The sequence below is a fragment of the Ornithorhynchus anatinus genome, chromosome 1 (genome assembly GCF_004115215.2).
Source record: "Ornithorhynchus anatinus isolate Pmale09 chromosome 1, mOrnAna1.pri.v4, whole genome shotgun sequence".
NCBI classification, from domain to species: domain Eukaryota; kingdom Metazoa; phylum Chordata; class Mammalia; order Monotremata; family Ornithorhynchidae; genus Ornithorhynchus; species Ornithorhynchus anatinus.
The window spans coordinates 11,593,010-11,612,058 of NC_041728.1; the positions used below are offsets into that span (position 1 = coordinate 11,593,010).

At 42.6% G+C, this 19,049-nt stretch overlaps 1 protein-coding gene across 9 annotated transcripts in view; it reads left to right on the plus strand.

The window, feature by feature from the left end:
* The window catches only part of MCTP1 (multiple C2 and transmembrane domain containing 1), a 381,506-nt gene that overhangs the window by 329,849 nt on the left and 32,608 nt on the right, over positions 1-19,049 (plus strand). The window lies entirely within an intron of this gene.

The following is a 19,049-nucleotide window of genomic DNA, read 5'->3' on the forward strand; positions in this document are numbered from 1 at the left end:
GGTAGGCACAGAATAATCAGATTCCCCCTTGGGGCTCACAATCTCAGTAGGAGAGGAGAACAGGTACTGAATCCCCATTTTTCACATAAAGAAACTGAGGCACAGAGAAGTTAAATGTCTTTTCCAAGGTCACACAGCAGATGAGTGGGCGATGTGGATTAGAACCCGGGTCCCCTGACTCCCAGCCCCATGCTCTTTCCAATAGGTTGTGCTGTTTCTCGGTAACCTGATACAGAGTGTAGTCATTCCATTAGGCAATCAATAAGAGCATTAAAGAACCAGACTGTGTTCAGTGATCAGTTAAAGTTTGCAGGGCATTAGTCCCTCAAAGCCCAGTTTACCCATATGGTAATCAAGCTGGGGAACGGTGTCTTCTGCTCCTCATCAGACCAAATGTGCTAATACACAGCTGCACCCAAAACAGGGATTTGTCTATGCAGGCCGGCTGCCAAGGAAGGAAGCGCAGACTGAACTGTGCCCGTAGGTAATGGAATGGAGCAGATTATGCAGCATTTCTGTTGTGGTTTCCTTGGGAATATTTGGTTCTAGAGCAAAAGCCTTAATAATAGTTAAATTACTACATTTTCATTTACATTTAGCTCTAACTCAACTTGAAGTGGACGTGATGCAGGTCTGGTGATTTCTCATGTTCTGAGAGAAAAATAATGAGATTGGGGGGACTCTACTAAACTCTTTAAAGAGCGCTGTCGCGACAGCTGTGTTCCTGGAAGAAGGTCTTTCCGGTTTTGCCCTGATCTAGGGCTGCGGTCCTGCAGATGAGTGACTTCATAGGGCTGTAAAATTGCAATTGGCAAGACAGTGCATAAACCATAATTTGGGGGGCGATTATACTTGAGCGTTGCCTTTTCATCGAGAGCAGTTTGGGAATGAGAACGGTCATCCTCATTATCTATGCGATCACCACTACAGGCACGCTTGAATATTTCAGGAACAGGAGAGGAAGTACGACAAACTGACGTCCCCCTGTAGCAGCCCCATTCTTTCAGTGCTTTCATTGATTGTCAAATGGAGAAACTCCCTCTAGATCCTGGGCTGACTTGTCATAGAACTTCACGCTTGGGTTAATTGAACAAGTTACTTTTCAATTCATCCGACCTAAGTCGGCGGGATTCTCAGATTTCATACGTTGGCCATTTCTTTCCTCTTCTAATGGGCTCTATTAGAAAAATCGTGTCACCTTTTGCACCATGTAATACCAAATCAGATGAGAATTCATGCACATTATGTCAGTGGAAATCTAATATTTCAAGCCTGCTTATCTCTAGATAGCATATGGAAAAATAAACTTGCACAACTGACAGATTTGCTTGATTTCCCAGATAAGTTATTTATAAGTAATTGAGCTAAAGAATGTAACTGGATTATTTTCATACTTCTCCAAACCCACACCAGGTTCCAAAATATTTCAGCTATGTTTCTCTTCCATTTTTTCTGTTTCACACTGAACAAGTTCTTAGATAATAAATTCAAGGAAGAAAAAACAAAACGGCATTTTGCATCGGATGTATGTGTTAGAGCTAGCAATTTTAGGGAAATAAAACCTGCCTAAAGCATTTGATTAAAGTGCCTTGAATAAATACTTGCTGGCCTTTAAGCAATTTAAGGTTATGAGAGAATTTACCTAGAAGTTGCTGTTATACTGCCTAGAAAGCATCCATTTTTGTTTCTCTTTTAAAATCTGAAAGTCAAAGCCTCCTGAGTTATCCAAAGTCTTCATGAAACCAATTAAAATAATTTAAGGAAGTCATGCAGCAGATGTGGATTTCAAAAGTCTTAGGATGTCTTAGGAATGTTGTAACCCTTTTTAATGTTGCTATTTATATAGAACTACCACCTGAATAGTATTTCACTTTTAATGCACTCTTAGCTGTCATTTGAAATTAAGTACAGGCGGGTTCTTTTTCGGCCTTCAACTGCTTCTTGATTACTTCTTTAAATAATGAGAGCAGAACTGAAAGGGAAGGTAGCAATCCCACCGGATGCTTTCTCTCCTGCGTCTGTCTGGAGTGGGTTTGTTATTTGTGAAAAATATCAAAGTGACATCAAACTATCTTGGCGTTGATAACCCTCGATCCCAGAGCTGTTCCTTGATGTCCACTCTCAGGGAACGGATGGTATCGATGTCTGCCTGTAAGCGAGTTAGATAGATTTGCCGTGTCTATGGGGGGGCCGGAGAGATTTCCAGCAGCTCTTTTCCCAAGATGAACATACATCTCTGAGTTTTCATAGCTCTGTAGTTCACCTCATAATAACTGGGCTTATGGCAGTGCTTTTGTTAGAAGTCTAGTTTTTGAGGGGTTAATAATTCACCTTGAAAATGTACTGCCTGTTGGGCTTCCTCCACCCAGCAGTGATTTTTTTTTTTTTGGAATCAAGGTGAAACTATATATCTCTTAAAGCCTCTCTTCAATTCTGTTTTTCATTTGAGTAGGTTAAAATAAATAAATAAAGGCTTATCGGTTTCAGGTGGTGGCCATTGTACTTCCAGATCTCAAAAACTGCTTTTCATATTAGGAAATCATGCAGTAATTCTCTTTCTCAATATTTCTGGTTTCCTGAACATGCGTATCAATGAGTTTTCAACAGAAAGCAGGGTAAAGCTTTTTTTTTTTCATTAACCCAAAGGCCTGAATGAGCATATATTACACCATGACCCCAACACATGGCTGTGAATCAGTACTAAGGGGGGGAAGAGCGGTAACAATTAATTGGGGATTTAATACCTGTTTTCCCTCCTACTTAGAATGTGACCCCCTTGTAGGACCTGATTATCTCGTATGTTCCCCAGTGCTTAGTACAGTGCTTGGCATATAGTAAGCACTTGACAGATTCCCAAATTAAAGAATTATTGTTATATTTCCTTTAGAGCGAAAACTCCCTGAGAGCAGGAAATGTCATTTGCTTGCTTTGCCCTTTTAGCACAGTGTATTATACCCAAATGGCATTCAGTAAATGTCAAGTCTTCTGAAACTTTTTTTGATCGCTATTAATAAAGTTGTAAGTTTCCATCTCCTATTTTGTCAGGATCTTGCACTCTGACGCCTGGGAAAACTGATGGTATGTGGTAAAGAAAACCTTGCCTTTCTTCCGTAAAGCACTCAATTTCAGGATAAATCCTGCAAAGAAGAAAATATGTCTTGTTCTTTTAAATGGAAATCAGTTTCCCAAATGGTTAAGATGGACAATTGCCTTATTTTGATGTTGGTGTGAAAGGCCACGATGAGTGGAATGAGAGGAGGGTGATTCTGGTACGTGCCGGGTCACTTTTGCTAATCTGCTATTGGCAGAAACTCTGTGGAGCCGATTATCCCCGCCTTCCAGGTGGATGCAGAGGTGAACGGGGGAGAGCAAATGAGACGCAACGTGACAGGATTACACAGGAGCTAGAGCCAGCAGTCCCAATCAATAATGGTATTTGTGGAGTGCTTATTATGTGCAGAGCACTGTTGTAAGCATTCGGGAAAGAACAGTATAATAGAGTATTGTACACGGAGTTTACGATCCACACAGGGAGACAAACCTCAGAGAAAATGAAGGATGCGGGAAATAGTAGAGTATAGCTATACATCCAGAAGTGCTTTGGGGCTGGGATTAGTATCAAAGTACTGTAGGAGTAGACGGCCGAGTGCGTAGTCATCCCTGATGCGAGGGCAGTTAGGGCACATGAAAGAGATTGTGGGCAAGGGTTCGGTTGCAGGATATATGAGATCGAGGTCCAGAGAGTAGGTTGGCATTTATAATAATAATAATAATAACAGTTATGGTATTTGTAAATGACTTACTATGTGCCAGGCCCTGTTCTAAGCACTGAGAAAAATATAAGGTAATCAGGTTGGACACAGTCCCTGTTCCATGTGGGGTGCTCAGTCTCAATCCCCGTTTTACAGATTAGGGAACTAAGGCCCAGAGAAGTAAAATGACCTATCCATGGTCACACAGCAGATGAGTGGCAGAGCCAGCATTAGAACCCACAACCTCTGATTCCCAAGCCCGTGCTCTGGCCACTAGGCCATGTGGAGCAGAGTGAGTGAATTGAGTTGTAATAGATCAGCAAGGTGTAGGGTAGGAGAGAGAGAGCTGGTTGAAGGCCTTACCGACGATGATAAGGAATTTCTGTTTGATGGGGAGGTGGATTGGCAACCATCGGATGCTTTGAAGGAGTGGGGAGACATGGATTGGATGGTTTTTCAGAAAAATGATTTGGGTAGAGTGAAGTAGGGTCTAGAGGGGCTCAGACTGGAGGCAGGGAGGTCAGCAAGGAGGCTATACAGTAGTCGAGCGAGGAGGCAGATAATAGTGGACAAAATGGCAGTAGGTCAGTAGGTCAGGAAGGGTGGCAGGAAAGCTACATTCTGACATCATATTGGGAGTGACATCACCCTGTGTTAGAGCAGCCCTGAAGCAATTAATTCTGCCAGTGAATGCTTTGCCCACAATAGGCTCTCAGTAAATATGATTGAATGAGTAGGGGAAACCCGTGTGTGTGTGTGTGTGTGTGTGTGTGTGTGTGTGTGTGTGTAACCTCCCTGAAAGAGAGGAAAAAAATAGCATTTTTAATAAAGTGGGTTGTAAACTTAGAATGGTACTTATTAAGCATTTCATTTGGCACTCACAAATGTTGTTCAGGGTCTTGGTTTTTTTGGGTTTTTTTATAAAGTAGTTAGAGGTTTAAAAACCTGCGGATGCAGAAAGCATTTCCGAAAATAAAGATTGCACTATGCAGAGCCAATTATAGTCCACTGAGAAAATGATGCATTTTTTCAATTCATTTTCAGTATGTACTTAACTGATGGACCTTCCCAGCTATTTCAAAGACATTCCAGTCCATCAGGCATCGCACATATTAGGTTCCTAGGAATCTGCTTAAATTTGTATTTACCTAAGAGGCCAGATTGGCTCCAGAGGAGATGGTTCTTTCTTCCTTGAGTAAATTATACACATTTTAGAAAACTGTCTAAAAACATATTTACCTCATATGGAATTCTGGTCTCCAGGGTAATTAAGGCAAGTTTTTTTTTTTTTTTAAATAGCCAATATACTTTCAAATCTCCCAGGTAAATAAGGTATGTTTTATAATCGAAACAGAATGAGTTTTCCCTTTCCCACCCTTTTTACCCTTCTTCTTTATCTTCCACCCATCTTTCCCTCTCTTTTGGGCAGATATTTAGCAGTGATTTTGGTAGTTCCATAAATACTGCTTTTGTCCTGGGGTTTAGCATACCAATTATTCTTCCATTTTTTTTTAGTTTCCCAGTCTGTACACTGGGATCTTCTCCTAGACAGAAACTATCTGTCCTGTAAATCATTTCTTCAGGGCTAGGAATGTTATTTTGGGAAATCCAGATTTTTTAAGAATATCCATTTCCTCTGGGCTGCATAAGAATTTCCCCATAGAGTCAAGAGGGGAATTAAGCTTGATTGGAGATGCATGGTTAAACAAAGGCTCTACTTCAAACCTATAAAAAAGATTAAAATGAGTGCTGAAGAAAGCTGCTATATCCATTCATAATAGCACATGGATGTGAAATTTTAAAAGGCAGTCATATCTGAAACCCAAAACATAGGGGGAATTACCCTGGAGTTAGGCTTTCCCACACTGAAGAAATGCTCATTGCCTCACACTCTCTCTGGAGAACGGAAAACTCAGGGCCCCCACAGAGAGGCTGAATGGTGCACAGGAGAACATTTTCAGACACAGTAGTGAAGCAAAACCTCAAATTATGTTCCGTAGCCTTGGGCAGCTGGAAGGCAGCATCTAGACAGACGGACTGGCTGAGCACTAGGCGGCTTGAAAGGGGATAACTGTCTTAGAAAATAATGGCATTTGCTAAGCGCTTCCTGTGTGCCAAGCACTGTGCTAAGTGCTGCGAGAGATAGGAGCTAATCAGGTTGGACACAGTCCATGTCCCACCTGGGGCTCACAGCATTAATCCCCATTTTTCAGATGAGGCAGCTGAGACACAGAGTTAAGTGACTTGCCCAAGGTCACAGCTGACAAGTGGTAGAGCCGGGATTAGAACCCAGGCCCGTGCTCTATCCGCTAGGCCTTGCTGCTACTTAGAAGGATTGTGAGGTGTTGGTGACGCTGGGACAGCATCGAAAATGGCAGCAACCCCTGAGGAAGGAAGTGCCACAGTGCCGGAGATGATCTTCGTGTGCTGATGTATGAGGGACGGTGATTAACCTGTCGCTACTCCAGCGTTTGACAGTGCTTGGCAGAGATAAATGCCATAATAATTAAAACCAGGGATGGTCTGAGGAGCAGAGCGGCCTAATGGAAAGAACACGGGCCTGGGAGTCCGACGGCCTGGGCTCTGATTCAGGCGCCACCGCTTGCCTGCTTGGTAATGTTGAGCAAATCACTTAACTGCCTCACTTTCCAACCTGTAAGGCGGAGATAAGATGCTTGTTCTCCTTCTTTAAATTTGCAGCCCCACCTGGGAGAAGGACTGTCTGACCTGTCTGACTGTCGTACCTAGCACATACTTAGTACAGTGCCCGGTGCAAAATAAACACCTAACCAACACTACAGTAGTTATTGTCTGACGTTCATTCATTCAATCATATTTATTGAGCGCTTACTGTGTGCAGAGCACTGTGCTAAGCGCTTGGAAAGTACAGTTCGGCCACAGAGACTATCCCTACCCAACGTGTATTTTTCCTCTCGTCACGCTTACATAAATAGACAACGTTTGTTCATTCCAGGCAACTCTGTTACAAATTTTTTTTTTCCTCAGAGCTAAACAATGCCCCCTGAGAACTGTCTAGGGGAAAACTTCCTCCCTCCACTCTAACCCTTATTCTTTGTTGGAAGTGGTGGCAAGCTAGCAGATTTTCCTTCCTGCTCTCTCTCATGGCTCCATCTGAATAGGTAGTGAAAATTTCAGTGGCCTAAAGAAATGCTTTCTATTTGCAGCCTTCTGGACTATTGGTTAACTCTTGTATACTAACTCTTATGAATGCCCTGGAGTGGGGCCTTAATAAATGAAAATGAAACCAATTAGCACAAATGCAAATCACCCTTTTATCAAAGGTTGTTGTCTAGCGAATATCCTGTAGAGCAATGTTAGACCTCAGTGAGCATTAGCTGGTAATTATGGCCTGGAAACCCAGCCCAGGACACCAAGAAAATATTTAGTTTAGATGACCTCAAATCATTTCCCTTGAAACATTAACTAGATTTTATTAGTCAATCAATTGTTCCCAAGTAGAAGTGGCAATAGCTACTGCTTTAAGTTAATTGGCTGTCAATTTTAAGCAGGACAAAAATCCTACTTTCAAAGAAGGGTAAATTGGCTTTCAAAACCTGGTATTTATACGCCCTTTTTTTTCCACTTATGCTTCTCAAAGCTCCCTTTTCAGTGACTTATTCTCCGGTAGGCCATCTAGTTTGCTCGTTTATACAATATCGATCCATATCCATATCTCACTCGACAAATACCGTGCTTCTTTCTGAATGACTGTTGTTTCCACCATCCAATAGCCTGGTAGCTACCAAGGCCAAATACAGCACACGGAGTGATGTGCAAAACTAATTTTCTTAGAGCACCTTTTCCAACTCCTTTGTGGTGAGGAGTAAGCGGTGTGGTCCTAACTAGGGCAACTTGTCAATCAATGGAATTTGTTGAGCGCTTACCAGGTGCAAAGCACTGTACTAAGTGCTTGGGAGACGATGTTACCAAAGAGTTGATAGAAACTGAGCTGACTAGTCTAGAGGGAGAGTCAGTCATTAAAATAAATTATTGAGAGGTACATAAGTGTGGTGGGGCCGAGGATGGGGAAAATATCAAGTGCTTATTGGGTACAAATCCAAGTGCATAGGCAATCAGAAGAGAGCGGGAGTAGGAAAAAGGAGAGCCTAATCAGGAAAGGCGTCTTAAGAAGAGATGGCATAAGGGTTAGTGGTGGTATGTTGGATATGAAGGGGGAGGGAGTCCAGTCCAAATGGAGGACGTGGGCAAGGGGTCAGCAGCAAAATAGACGAGATCGATGTACAGTGAGTAGGTTGGCCTTTGGTAGAACATAATGTGTGGGCTGGGTTGTAGTAGGAGATTGTTGAAGTAAGAAAAGAGGGGGTGACCTGATTGAGCGCTTTAAAGCTGGTGGTAGAGAGTTCCTATTTAATGTGGAGGTGGATGGACAGTCACTTGAGCTCGTTGTGGGCAAGGAATGTGTCTGTTTTTTGTTTTATTGTACTCTCCCAAGTGCTTACCACAGTGCTCTGCACATAGTAAGCACTCAATAAATACAATTGACTGACTCACTGTGGAGGGTCTTGAGGACTGGGGAGATACGATTAGACTGTAAGCCCGTCAGTGGGCAGGGACTGTATCTGTTGCTGATTTGTACATTCCAAGCGCTTAGTACAGTGCTCTGCACATAGTAAGTGCTCAATAAATATTATTGAATGAATGTGGACTGACTTTGGGGGGGGGGGGGGTGGCGCGGGGTAAAATGATCCAGGCAGCACAGTGAAGTAAAGACTGGAGTGAGTAGAGACAGGAAGCAGGGAGATAAGTGAAGAGACTGATATAGTAGTCAAGGTGGGTTATGATAAGTGCTTTGATTAGTAAGCAGTTTGGATGGAGAGGAAAGGGTGGATTTTAGTAATTCTGTCAAGGTAGAACTGAAAGGATTTGGTGACAGATTGAATATGAGGGTTGAATGAGAGAGATGAGTCATGCATATTCCCAAGATTATGGGCTTGCGAGACAGGATAATGGTAGTCTACAATGATGGGAAAGAAGGGAAAGACAAGACAGGGTAGGGTTTGGATGGGAAGATGAGGAGTTCTGTTCTGTTTTGGACATGTTAAGTTTGAGGTGTCAGCTGGTCAACCAAGTAGAGATGTGCTAAAGACAGGAGGAACTGTGAGACTGCAGAGAAGGAAGAGGTCAGGGTTGGAGAGGTAGATTCGGGAATCGTCAAGATGGAGATGGTGGTTTGTCATGGAGCAAAGGGATGGAGTGTAGCTGGGGAATAGAATGGGACCCAGAACGGAGCCCGGGGGGACTCCCACAATTAGGGAATGGGAGGCAGAGGAGGAGCTTGCAAAAAGAGAACTGAGAATTAGCAGCCAGAGAGATAGGAGAACCAGGAGAGGAGTGTCTGAGAAGCCAGGGCTAAATATGTTTCCAGGATAAGGGGGTGGTTGACTGTGGAAGACTGAGAGGTTGAAGAGGATTAGGATAGAATAAAAGCCCTGATTTGGCACCAAGGAAATGATGGATGACCTTAAAGAGGGCATTTTCTGTGGAGCGAATGGGGTGGAGGCCAAAATTGGGGGTTGGAGAGTCGAGGAGTCAATTGCAGAAGAGGAAATGGAGGCAGCAGGTGTAGACAACTTGCTCGTGAAGTTTGGAGAGGAATAGTAGGGGGGAGCTGGGGAGATAATTGGAGGGAGTTGTGGCATCAAGGGAGGCATTTTTCTTTTAGGATAGAATACGCATGAGCATGTTAGAAAGCAGTGGGAAGAAGAGTGAATGGTTAAAGATTGAGGTCAGGAGGGAGGGGGCAAGTATTTTGATAAGTTGCTAAAGGATGGGGGCAGAGGCACAGGTGGAGGGTGTAGATTTTGAGTGCTTAGACAGTCTTTCAAGAATATGCTTGATCAACTTTGCAATAGAATTAAAAGAACCAACTGCTAGTAGTGTAAAGTTTTAGTTTGCTGGTTGTTCTCTTAGTGAAGAATTGGTATTCAGAATAGTCCTACAACTTGTTAAAGGCAAAGCTAGAGATGCCCCAGGGGAAAATCTTTAACCTTCATAACCACTTCTTCTAGAGCCTTTCAAATCCTTTCATTCCTACTCTGGCCTTTTCTATCAGACTCAGATCCCATTTCAGCAAGGTGAGTGATGCTAAAATGACTCTTCTCAAGAAGCCATTTGGGCTATTTTACAAGAGGGCGGTTAGTCCTGAGGGAGGGGTCTCTTTAGTTAAAAATGATCCTAGAGAAAAAGATAAGCACATGAAAATATCATTTCTTCTTCCTCTTCCTTTGTTTGCCTCAGCCACCATTATTCTTACTCAGCGATTGAGAAGCAGTGTGTCATAGTGGATAGAGCATAGGCCTGGGAGTCGAGAAGGACCTGGATTCTAATCCTGACTCCACCTGCCTGATGGGTGACCTTGGACAAGTCACTCCACTTTTTTGTGCCTCAGTTCCCTCATCTCTCATTTATTCATTCAGTTGTATTTTTTGAGCACTTACTATGTGCACAGCACTGTACTAAGCACTTGGAATGTACAGTTCGGCAACAGGTAGAGACAATCTCTGCCCAGTGACGGGCTTACAGTCTAAACGGGGGAGACAGACAACAAAACAGAACAAAACAAGTAAGCTGGCGTCAATATCATCAAGATGAATAGAATCATAGCTATATGCACATCATCAACAGCATAAAGAGAGTAGTAAATATATACAAATATGCCCGAGTGCTGTGGCGAGGGGAAGGGGGAAGAACAGAGGGCGGGAGAAGGGATAATAGGCAGGGGAGGAGGAGCAGAAGGAAAGGGAGGACAGTTTGGGAAGGCCTCCGGGAGGAGGTGAGCTCTGAGTAGGGCTTTGAAGAGGGGGAAGAGAGTTAGTTTGGCAGATGTGAGAAGGGAGGGCATTCCAGGTCAGCGATAAGACGTGGGCCAGGGGTTGATGGCAGGACAGGCACGAAAGAGGGACCGTGAGGAGGTGAGCGGCAGAGGAGTGGAATGTACAGGGTGGGCTGTAGAAGGAGAGAAGGGAGGTGAGGTAGGAGGGGGCTAGGTGATGGAGAGCTGTGAAGCCAAGAGTGGTGATTATGACTGCGAGCCCCTTGTGAGACATGGACTGCATCCAACCTGATTACTTTTTATCTACCCCAGGGATTAGAACACTGCCTGGCACATAATAAGCACTTAATAAATACCATAAAAGGTGGTCACAGGTCTCTTGAACACCCCTCCTCTTAACCTGGCTGTTAAAATCATTCCCCCACTTCTTACCTATCAGGACTCTGCCTCCTTCATGCATTCCAGTTGTTCTATAGCAGCACTCATCTTCCTTTCCACAAGCTTGCAAGGATACTGTCTACCTCACATTTGTAAACAGTGCAGTAGATTCAGCATGTCACTGTATTAGTTGCCAAAGAATACCTGTGTTGCAGCATCTCTCCTTTTTTTCCTCCTCTTTCTTTCATTCTTCCCTCTCCCTCTACTTCTATACCATCCTCCCTTCTTCTGCTCTGTAGAAAGAAATTAGAACTATGATTTGGTATTCTAAATTACCTGTACTAAAAACTATAATTTGCAGTATTAAGTCATCACTGTCATGGATTTCAGTTTCTTTCCACTTAAACCATGAACACATGGAATAGCTCTCGTTCTTTTTTTTTTGCAAAAACAGAAAAAATTATTCTTGGATGCTGTAAGGTTTACCAAATCCATTAGTGTTATAACAATATGTATGGCATCTTAACTATTCCAACCAAATCATTTCTTTTTCGAACAAGTTCCATCAAGCCCAGAAATTTCTTAGAAATTGCTGAGAGCCTTGGAAAAGGTTCTTTGGTTCCCTGGCAGATTGGAATGGTGGCTGGTGTTGGAAATGCCCTCCATGTTATATTGTACTCTCCCAAACACTTAGCACAGTGTTCTGCATACAGTAAGCACTCAACAAATAAATTGAAATATGATTGAGTGAATCCATATGGTGATAGACATCCTAAATGCAAAATGGCTCCTCACTTTTAAGCACACGTTTTTCTTACATGTGTAACAGATTTCACTCTGTGGAGTCAACAAGAGGTGTCTGTTAGTATGCAGTCATTCATTTGTATCTATCCCATTGCTTAGCACTTAGGCGCCGAATGAACGCCATAATCATCCATCGATCAGTAATTCATTATTGTATCACTAGAAAGTCCAGTTGCCTCTACTTAAGATATTTTTGGATCCATTTAGAGCTTAGTGGGTGAGTGAATTTAGAATGAGGGGAGAGAGGAGCTTTGAATTATCAATGGTACTTAATGAGAGTTTACTGTCACAGAGCACTGTACTGACCACTTAGGAGAGCACAGCATATAGAGATGGTAGACACATTTCCTGTCCACAACAAGCTTACAGTCTAGAGTACCAGATTTTATCTCCCAGAGAACTTAATGTGAAGCAGTAGGGTCCAGTGACTTCACTCAGACCTGCTTTAAACCTTCCAGAAGCACAGGGACAGACAACAGTCCTAACATTTTGGTTGAATTGGGCTTTCCTCAGGCTATTAATCCCTTTATTGACTGATCCGAACATGAGCGAGAAACTTTCTGGGATGATCTAGTTCACTAAATCACATCTTGTGCACTTACCAAAGATGCCTACACATCATTTTTAGGACATAGTTTTGACTTGGCAGAGGATTGGGTATTGGCAGTTTATTCCTTCCAACATTGAAACCTGTTACATTGACTCGTAGTTATGATTTCAATCAATCGGTCGTATTTATTGAGTACTTACTGTGTGGACACAGTAAGCGCTTGCGATTGTCTGACATCTCTTTGTTGCATCAATGAACGATACCTGCTATTCTGTATTCGAAAGGGACCCCTCCCCTCTCACCCTAGTGTAGCCAGAATTGTTGGGTCCCTTGTCATTATTCAGGTGTACAGATGATTTTTGTCATGTCACCAAGAATTTAACAGTGTTGGTGAACTTTAAGTTGCGTTATGGACTATTCATGCATTTGGTCAAATTTATTCAGTGCTTACTGTGTGCAGAGTACTGTACTAAGTGCTTGGGAGAGTACAGTATAACAATAAACACATTCCCTGCCCACAATGAGCTTACAGTCTAGAATCGGGGAGGCAGACATTAATATAAATGAATTACAGATAGGTACCTGATTGCTGGGCAGGGGAAGAACAAAGGGAGCAAGTCAGAGCAACACAGAAGGGAGTGGTAGAAGAGGAAAGGGAGTGCCTATTCAGGGAAGGCCTCCTGGAAGAGATGTGTCTTCAATAAGGCTTTGAAGGAGGGGAGAGTAATTGTCTGTCCAATTTGAGGAGGGAGGACGTTCCAGACCAGAGGCAGGAAATGGGCGAGGGGTCAGCAGCGAGATAGACAATATCGAGGCACAGTGAGAAGCTTTGCGTTAGAGGAGCGAACTGTGCGGGCTGAGCTTTAGTAGGAGAGTAACGAGGTGAGGTAGGAGAGGGCAAGGTGACGGAGTGCATTAAAGTCATTGGTGAGGAGTTTTTGTCTGACGTGGAAGTGGATGGACTGCGGGGACGTGTTCTGAATGTTTTTGCTGTCTCCAGTGCTGTCTACAGTGATGGGAAAGTCAGGGAGAGGACAGGATTTGGGTGGGAAGATAAGGAGTTCTGTTTTGTGCCTGTTTAGCTTGAGGTGATGGGAGGACATTCGAGTAGAGATGTCTTGAAGGGAAAAGGAAATGTGAAACTGCAGGGAGAACTATTCATAATAATAATAATTCTGATATTTGGTAAACATTTAGTATGTGCTAAGCACTGAGCAAACTGTGGGATAAATACAAGATAATCAGGTTGGACAAAATATCCCACAGTCTAAGAGGGAGGGAGTGTTAGTGTGGCCTAGTGGATGGAGCACTGGCCTGGGAGTCTGCTCTGTAACCTTGGGCAAGTCACTTGACTTCTCTGCACCTCAGTTATTGGGGATTGACTGTGAGCCCTTCATGGGAAATGGACAGTGTCAAATCTAACTGTCTTGTATCTATCCCAGTGCTTAGTTGAGTGCACGGCACATAGTAAGCGTTTAACAAATACCCTTTAAAGAAACAAAACAAACCAGAATGCTAGCTCAGAAACTTAAAGAGAAAGTAGTAGTCATGGACAAAACAAGCAATTGTTTACTCTCAAAATTGTGGTGTGGTTTGCACTACATTGTGAGTTAGCAGTTTTCATGTTTGTGAAATGGGACTGTAGCGGTCTGAACACTAAAACCTCTTACCTGGGGTTGGAATTTGAAGGCAAAATTTGGTACAGTTAGCCTGATCGGAGCAGGCTACCTGTAGCCCAGAGGAGTTCCGTTCCCAGTGACCCCAAGGGGACTCCCGATGATATGGCCAGTTTGTCAGATGGAGTGGGGCAGAACTGCAAAATGGATTTTATTCTCAAGAATGTATTTATAAACTCACAAATGTAACCCTGCTCCAATTCCTTCAGGAGACCCTTACAACTCAAGAAGCTATAAACGTCATCACAAGTCATTGAGACAGTCATCTAGAAACTGCTGGGTTCTAAAGATGATACTCTCAAAGCACGTGCTCAAGAGCTTAAGGGCCATTCTACAGTGCCAGTCCAGCACTTTATACAATATTCACTGGCAGGGAGGGCTCAGTGAAATGTGGCTGCCAGTTGAAGCCAGAGTTGCTCGGTCTGTCTGGGCTGTGCGTGGTCCTGACTCGTAGATGCCAAACTTGTGGTGATGATAATAATAATAATGAAAATAATTATAATAGTATTAGATAAGCCCTAAGTGTGGGCCAAGCACTGTTCTAGGCATGGGGTAGATATATGTCTCTGTGTCTGTGTGTGGATAGAGATGGTGCCTGGGAGTCAGAAGGTTATGGGTTCTAATCCCAGCTACGCCACTTGTCTGCTTTGTGATCTAGGGAAAGTCACTTCACTTTTCTGGGCCTCAGTTACCGCAGCTTTAAAATGGGGATTGGGACTGTGAGCCCCATGTGGGAGACAGACTGTGTCCAACCCGATTTGCACTTAGGGCAGTACCTGGCACATAGTAAGTGTTTAACAAATATCCAAGTTGTTTTTTATTATTATGTCCACTCGCTTCAGTCTAACTGAACTTGAAATGGTAAGGCGAGTGCTCAATAAATACGATTGACTGACTGAATGAATGAATGAATGAATGAATGAAATAAGCAAGTGGTCTTCAGAATATGTGAGCTTCAGGGACAGGGCCTGGCTTCTACCGTGCTTGACCCATTGTAAGAACTTAACAAATGCCATAATAAATAATAAAAAAGAAATAAAGCTTGGTAAAGAGATCAAGCAATCAATCAATGATATTTTGGGGGGTTTACTATGTCCAGAGTACTTGGGAGAGTAGTTTGATAGAGTCTGCAGTTATCAAACCTTCCCTAAAGGACTCCCTCAAGGACACCCTCCCTCCTCAAATCCGACAGTTACCTCTCCCCCACCTTCAAAGCCATGTCTTCCAAAAGGCTTTCCCAGACTAAGACCGACTTTTCCTCATCTCCCACTCTCTTCTGCATCACCCTGACTTGCTCCCTTTGCAGTTCTCCACTTCCAGCCCCACAGAATTTATGTACATATCTGTCATTTTATTTATTTGTATTGATGTCTGTCTCCCCGACTCTAGACTGTAAGCTCGTGTGGGCAGGGAATGCCACTGTTTATTATTGTATTGTGCTTTCCCAAGCGGTTTGTACAGTGCTCTGCACACAGTAAGCCCTCAGTATGTGAAACGATTGAAAGAATGAATGAAAGGACCTTACAGTTAAGAGGGGGAGAGAGACATTAAAACAAATTACAGATAAGGGAAGTGGAGTAGAATAAAAATATGTACATTAGTACGGGGGGGCAGGGTGAGTATGAAAATGCATAAGGGGAGAAAATTAGGCATTGCATCCATGTAATTCACCTTGAAGCTGTGAAGCTAGTAAGGTGGCCCCTCTCCTCTATTTTTCAGCTTCCAAAATTTAGTAGGAGTAATAACAATAATAATCACTAAACAATTACTATGTGTCGAGCCCTGTAGTAGGTGTTAGAGTAGATACAAGATAATCAGATCGGAAACAGTAACTGTCCAACATGGGGCTCATGGTCTCAGTAGGAGGGAGAATAGATATTGAATCCCAATTTATAGATGAGGAAACGGAGGCACAGAAACCAGGGTTAATCTACATGCACACAGTGTGGAATGAACTGCCCCCCACAGCACCTGCATATACATGTACATATCTTTAATTCTATTTATATTATTGCCTGTTTACTTGTTTTGATGTGTATATATCTATAATTCTATTAATTTCTATTGATGCTTGTTTACTTGTTTTGATGTCTGTCTCCCCCATTCTAGACTATAAACCCGGTGTGGGCAGGGATTATCTCTTTCTCTTGCTGAATTGTACTTTCCAAGCACTTAGCACAGTGCTCTGCGTAGGGTAAGGGCTTGATAAATACGATTGAATTAATGACTGAAGGCTGGACATGGGCTTTTTCGGTCATACTTGTATGCATGGGGAGGCTCTCACTATGCTTCTGTCATTTTGAAATCAAAATGTATATGTGTATATGAAAAAAAGTAATCTATATTACTCAGGAAGTGCCTTACTGACATCATTTGGCTAAGTGTGTCTGTTATTCATTCGTTGCCAACTTTGGAATTTTCTCATTTTGTGCGCTTAAACTCCTCGTGCCAGACTGCTTTATTGCTCTTAGGATATTTGTCTTTAATTCTCTTGTTTTTCTCTTGTGACAGAATGTTCGTTTTCAATCAATAGTATTTATTTAGCGCTATGTACTGAAAACTGAACAAAAGCACGGGAGAGGACAATAGAGTGAGTAGACATGTTCCCTGCCCTTAAGAAGCTTACAGTTTAGCAGGGGAGACAGACACTGAAATAAATTACAGGTAGAAGGAGCATAAACTGTACACATTACCAATTGCTTTGAGTGAGCCTAATACCAAAAAACAACCCACGGTCATCCATAGCAAGTTAGCAGATTTTTAAATTTTTTTTTAATTATAATGTGTAGATATACAAACATAAATCCTTGGCACTGCATATCTTCTGTGAATTTACCTAGAAACAAATCGGTATTTGAAGAAATGCTTATTTGGAGGAGAAAACCTGAAATTTATTTTAGTAATGGGAACATAAATATGTATCTGTGGGATAGAAAACATCTTTGGCAAGTAATAACTATAGCAGTTTATCTGTTGCAGAGATATGAGCCTTTTGTATATAGATTAAATGTGCATTAAGTGATATTCCAGAAACTGTTGGGGCATTATTTCCATGTTGAGTACTAACTAATAGTTTGAAAATTGAGGTCTCAGATCCTTTTGGTCTGGCTTTGTGCCCCCTGGATTTATTCATTTTACTTTGCCTCACACGTAGGCCTATTATGCCACGGGGCTATTGATTGTCCATCTGTGGGGACCTCACTAGATCAGGTGATTCAAGAACTTATTTCAGTTGACATAAATTTCTCTCTTTAACCGCCTGCTGTCGTGGATGTCGATGGTATTTTGTCAAGACTAACGGTCTACTTCCTCTGCATCTCGTGAATTTGATGTTGATTTTTTGGACTTCAGAACTTGTTGACCTCCACCACGAGCACACCCGCACATTTTTTCCTAGTGCTGTGTTTAAGTAACACAAGCAGAGCCAAAAGTACTACCTGGAAATGATGTTCATTTTGCAATTGGAAAGTTGCCTTCTTAGGATTGCTCAATTCTGAACCATCTTGGAGGAATTGAGAGAAATCATGGGACACGGGTGATAACTTAGAGCACCGTTTCTTTTCCAAAAAGGAAGCCAGCGAACCGTGGAGAGAATGATCATTTTATACAGGACAGCCCAGTTTGACTAATGATAATTACTGTGGAGATTAAGTGCTGACTGTGTGCCAAGCACTAAACTAAGCATTGGGGTACATACAGGATAAAAGTCAGACACAGTCTCTGTCCCTCATGGAACTCACAGTGTAAGTGGGTGGAAGAACAGGTATCGACTCTCCAGTTTACAGACGAGGAAACTGAGCCATAGGGAAGTAAGTGTCTTGCCCAAGAGCAAAAGGTAGGCCAATGGTGGAGTCTCTTTTTTTAGTTTTAAACATCCATCCACCTCCCTCTGCCTTAGCTCCTGCTGGGAAGTTCCGTAGCCTGGAAGTGGCAAACTTTATGTATTGTAGGAAGAGAGTAAAATGAGCGAAAGAGAGGGTCAAGGGCACATGCTAGGTTTTGTGGATTTCTGATGGATGTCATTAGGCTACTTTGTAAAACCTGGAAAAGCAGTTTGGGAGGAGGATAGAGCTCGGGCCTGGGAGTCAGAAGGACCCGTGTTCTAATCCCAGCTCTGCCACTTGCCTGCTTTGTGACCTTGGCCAAATCATTTCGCTTCTCCGTCCCTCAGCTGAGCCCCATGTGGGACATGGACTGTGTCCAATCTGATTGCTTGTATTCTTTCTCAGTGCTTAGTTCAGTCCTTGGCACATAGTAAGCATTTAACAAATACCATAAAAAAATCTGGTTTAACCCACATATGTTTAGTTTAACTCACATATGTTTAATGCATATGTCTAGTAATTTTGGCTAGGCAAAAGGGCTTTACAGTGGCCACTTTGGTCATAGGCCTTCCTGTAGTAAAGGGACAGACTACAGGAAAGAAACTGCCTGGTGAGATCTTACTAATTCATTATGGTATTTGTTAAGCACTTACTATACAGTAAGCACTGGGTAAAATACCAGATAATCGGGGTGGACACAGCCCCTGTCCCATGTGGCTCACAGTCTAATGGGAGGGCATAGGACATAATCCCCATTTTTCAGATGAGTAAACTGAAATACAGAGAAGGTCAGTGTCACTTGCCCAAGGTCACACAGCAGTAAAATGGCAGAACTGGAATTAGAACCCAGGTCCTCTGACTGCCAAGTCCATGTTCTTTCTCCTAGGCCAATATAGAATAAATGCAAGTTAGAAAATGAAAAAATCCGTCTTAGCCTTTCCTGGATTTTCATCCATTTCTCTTTACCTTTTTATCCAAGCTACTTATCTTCTGTCTCTTTAAATAGTCAGTAAAGTGTATTGAGTGTCTTTGACCGGTAAGGCCTCTTCTGTATTAAGACGATCCAGAACTTGAAATGGATTTGAGAATCTTCAATTAGCCCTTATTCATTTGTATATTCATTCAGTGGTATTTATTGAGCGCTTATTGAGTGCAGAGCCATGTACTAAGCGCTCAGAAAGTGCAATTCAGCACTAGAGACAATGCTTGCCCACACTTGGCTTACAGACTAGAAGGGGGGAGAGAGACATC